The 5,000-nt window shown below is 32.1% G+C and overlaps 1 protein-coding gene across 1 annotated transcript in view; it reads left to right on the top strand.

Moving 5' to 3' along the window:
* The first annotated feature begins 3,048 nt into the window (after window positions 1-3,048).
* LOC125046052 (ketosamine-3-kinase-like) overlaps window positions 3,049-5,000 on the top strand; it is a 5,539-nt gene continuing 3,587 nt past the window's right edge. Inside the window, exon 1 of the mRNA XM_047643668.1 lies at window positions 3,049-3,306. The gene's annotated coding sequence lies outside the window, so the exon portion shown is untranslated. The remainder of the gene's footprint in view (window positions 3,307-5,000) is intronic.

Genomic DNA, 5,000 nt, shown 5'->3' with positions numbered 1-5,000 from the left:
ATAGTGCATTGTTGTTTTAGTTTTTTTTTTATTCTGTCTAAAGGGCTAAAGAGAGTTATTTTCTAAGCTTTAATTATCACGTTTCCCTTTTCCTCCTATTCTTCATCTCTCCTCTCATTTTCTTGTTATCACCTCTACTTTTCTTCATCTTCTTCCTTCTCTTCTTCCACCTTCTCCTCAAAATTTCATCTACTGTTCTTATTCTCCTTCATTTTTCCATTATCCTTCTCCTCCTCCTCTTATCCCTGTCTTTCCACCAATCCACTTCTTCAACCCCCTTCCCTGTTTTCTTCCTCATCTCCTCCTTCTCTATTTCATCTTCTTTCTCCCATTCTCCTTCTTCTTCTATCCCTCTCTCCTCCTCTTCCTCTTTCTCTCCCTCGCAAATATAAAATTCCTTGAAATGATTTCATCTTCTTTCTCCCATTCTTCTTCTTCATCTATCCCTCTTTCCTCCTCTTCCTCTTTCTCTCCCTCGCAAATATAAAATTCCTTGAAATGATTTCATCTTATTTCTCCCATTCTTCTTCATCTATCCCTCTCTCCTCCTCTTCCTCTTTCTCTTCCTCGCAAATATAAAATTCCTTGAAATGATTCCATCTTATTTCTCCCATTCTTCTTCATCTATCCCTCTTTCCTCCTCTTCCTCTTTCTCTTCCTCGCAAATATAAAATTCCTTGAAATGATTTCATCTTCTTTCTCACATTCTCCTTCTTCTTCTATCCCTCTCTCCTCCTCTTCTTCTTTCTCTCCCTCGCAAATATTAAATTCCTTAAAATGATTTCATCTTCTTTCTCACATTCTCCTTCTTCTTCTATCCTTCTCTCCTCCTGTTCCTCTTTCTCTTTCTCGCAAATATAAGATTTCTTGAAATGTTGCATGTGAAAATCGCCTCTGTCTTTTCATTGGCTCGTTGTTTACTGTGGATTTTCTTTGTTTTTGTTTTTTAGTTTATATATTCATTTATTTATTTATTTTTGGAGAATCTGTTTTAGCACCTGATTATTACGATATTTCAGTCGTTATTATAAAGAAAGCTCAATCCGTGGATGTGGGTTTAGAAGACTTTAGACGTATCTGTTCGCGATGGAAGTAGGGCGGTCAATCATTTCTGGCTGTAAAATATGTGCTTACAACAGCAGGGGAATAGTAAATTAAGTCTGTCTGTATATCTTATCAGTTTTAAGTTTCTCTAACCTGAAACTTTTCCTTTGTCCTTTGTCCTTGGAAACTTCTGCTCATAGAACTTTTGTATGTGGTTCTACTCTTAAAACCTCGGTAGAAACTACATGATTTTGTGTAACTGGACATGAATCATCTTTATCATCATCAACTAGATAAAGAGAAACAGCATTTAGCACAGGGAGCAAACTGTTTGTTTCATATATATAAGTTATACATATATATATATATATATATATATATATATATATAAATATATATATATATGTATATATATACATACACACACACACACACACACGCACACACACACACACACACACACACACACACACACACACACACACACACACACACACACACACACACACATATATATATATATATATATATATATATATATATATATATATATATGTACACACATATACACACCCACCCACACACACACATACATATATATGTGTATGTACATATATATATATATATATGTATGTATGTATATTATATGTATACATATATATCATGTGCATATATACATACACACACACACACACACACACATACACACACACACATACACACAGACACACAGACACACACACACACACACACACACACACACATATATATATATATATATATATATATATATATATATATATATATTATGTGCATACACACACACACACACACACACACACACACACACACACACACACACACACACACACACACACACACACACACACACATATATATATATATATATATATATATATATATATATATATATATATATATATATATATATTATGTGCCTTTATATATATATATATAAAACAAATATATATATATATATATATATATATATATATATATATATATATATATATATATATGAAACAAATAGATTGTTTCCAGTGCTAAATCCTGTTTCTCATTATTTAGTTGATGATAAGATATATCAAACAATGATAACTCTCTTTGATAGATTTTGTCCTCTTGCACAAAATCATGTGTTTTCGAGGTTTTAAATTAATAGACCGATCAACACTAACAAAACTAAAGGCTACATTGTTCAACCTCTTACGTTCCCTGTACATTACTCTTCGGGTCGGGATGAAATATAACGATCTAGTCATTATCTATTTGCAAAAATGGATTTTGACAATTCTCACATTCTTATTTATGGTGAACAGCAACAGCTTATGCAATGTAGTCATACATACAGTTTTCCTCCGCCCATGATTTTCCGGTCTTAATAATGTCTCCCCGATCATTGCGCCTCTGTCATACTCTGTCAGGTGGGTAATACAATGAATTAATCGTGCTAATGGTTAAGCTTAAGGCAGCCGTGTAAGATGAGTTTGATGAAGCAACAGATGTAATAATATATCTGTAGATTCCATATCTTTGGCAGAAGATTAAATGAATAAATGTCAACAACAGTATAGTTGGTGACACATAACTTTAACCAGCCTCTTGGCTATCATAAGGGTTATTACAGAAACATTTACCTAATTGAGCACGATGCCATACTACACAAGTCTACAATTTCAAATAATGATAGCATCATTGGCGTTTTACATTTTTGACTAGTCCCCCTTAAAATATACTTGCGCATTTTCTCTGAAGCGTTGCAAATTTCGGTGTATTAGATTTGGTGTCCCTAGGAAAATAACGATTCTCAATTTTTCAAAGTATGAATCTAATTTAATACCTAAAGTAATATCTAAGAAACACGAATTATTTTATTAGTTTATACATATATTACAAGATCTGATTTATAACATTAGACAGTTTAAAAGCAAAGTGATTTGTCACGGATCATTAAAAAAGGTCCACAAAGGAGAAACATATTTTTTTCCATGCTAATTCACAAAAGATATAAATTTAGATGATTATTGTGTCATAAAATACAGAATAAAAATGGCCATACCAAACCCTCTAAAAATGTAACAAACCGAACTAGACCATCGAAGCATGACAGAAGAGGAAGCCTAAAGAATCAGAATTCCATTATTTCACCTCCTAATATATAGCTTTTAACGTCCTGTGCGTTTATATCATTGCATGTATGCGTTTCTGACTTCAACCTAAGCACTATTTGGCGGCGCAAAGGTATGTCAGTTCCTGATAGCTGTGAAATATAGGAAATTTGTTAACCCGGAATTGTCATTCACCTTTTAAGTCTTGAAACTTCTTTTTTTGACCTTCAGGTTTCCTGAATATTTTTTTTTTTTTTTAATAATAATGTGTTGATACAGAAACATATATATATATATATATATATATATATATATATATACGGGAAAGTTTCTACGTAATTTATAACCTTGTGATGGCGGTAATAAATGTTGATGCGTTTTTATCTTTTCAGGACATTAATAATAACTTATTACGGTATTTTCAGCAAGGTTATTGATACAGTTGAAGGTAAAATTACACCTAAAGAGAAAGAAAAAGAACTGAATGTATAAGAATTAATTATAAATTATAACAATAACTACTTAAAGATGCAGGAAAATATAAAGCACTTTAATGCATAAGAAAATTAATTAATTTGAAAAAATAAAATAAAATAAAATAAAATAAGGTGCTCTTTAGCCCAGACAAAAGAGGGCCATGCACATATAGCTAGAGATGTTTAGCCAATGGAAAGAATGTGTGTATAAGTGTATTTTTCGGTCGACCAGGCCTGTCTCCGTGGTGGGATGAAAATGGATTGCCGTTTGAAGACCCCTTCTGTTACGACAGCAGTGCTTGATGTTTGTGTGGACAGGGTATTTTAATTTCAGGTTGTTGAACGTATTGCTCATGTTTGTGTGTGTGGAATGTTAAAGATATGTTGTATTTAAATGTGACAGTTGTCCCCAGCCTGTACCATCTGTCATTTATAAAAATATTGTCCACACTTACAACATCCTGGTTCTTAAATCTATTAATATATAGATACACATGTATTACTTATACACAGTTGTGATTTTCCCTTAAATTTTTTTTAACAAATTATTAATCGAAATACTTAGTAATATATTTATTACTTTATTAACTTTCTACATTTTCCCAATATTTCTAACCAAGAAGTAAGTAATTTAGAAGGCAAGAAAATCTTATCTGCAAAATATGTAACACACTTGGAGGGTAATTGTGGCATATATACTTCTGTGAAGAAAAGAAATAACATGGGAAATATATATATAGATACAGATTTTTTACTTTTTTTTTTTTTTTTTACTTAGCCAATCCTTCATCTAAACTTTTTTTTTTTTTTCCTCATCTTCCTACCAATGATGCTTACCTAATACACTGCATATGCAACCATTACCAACAATTCATAGTTCAAGTTAGAGGTCACATTAACAGTGTGATTATCCACAGTATAATATATTTTTTTATGAAGTAGCTTTTGTTTGTATGGGGCTCATCCGGTAATTGGTGGTCCCCCTTTTCGTCAGCTGAGTGGACCAGGCCTACTTGTATGTGCCTGGCTTAACAAAGTTTTGCTATGTATTTCCGGTAAGATAGAACTTGAAAAGACATTTACCATCATTGACGTTTCTCTAGTAACGTGCATAATCCTAGAATGCAAAAATTTTATCAAAGGTTTTTATATACACTGACAGGTTTCAAGTGCATAGACAGGATTTTTATGACCATCAAGGATGTATATTGTAGTTGTGATGTCATCGCTCTCTGTAAGGTACCAATTTTTAAATTTACAGATGACTAACTCAGTATTTATTAATTTGCTCTGCCTTCTTTGTACCACTTTCAAATATGTAGACTTTATACAGACCAGATCTTTATAAAAA

This window comes from Penaeus chinensis, chromosome 38, assembly GCF_019202785.1.
Source record: "Penaeus chinensis breed Huanghai No. 1 chromosome 38, ASM1920278v2, whole genome shotgun sequence".
In the NCBI taxonomy this organism is placed as follows: Eukaryota; Metazoa; Arthropoda; class Malacostraca; order Decapoda; family Penaeidae; genus Penaeus; species Penaeus chinensis.
This window is presented reverse-complemented; position numbering and strand designations above follow the sequence as displayed.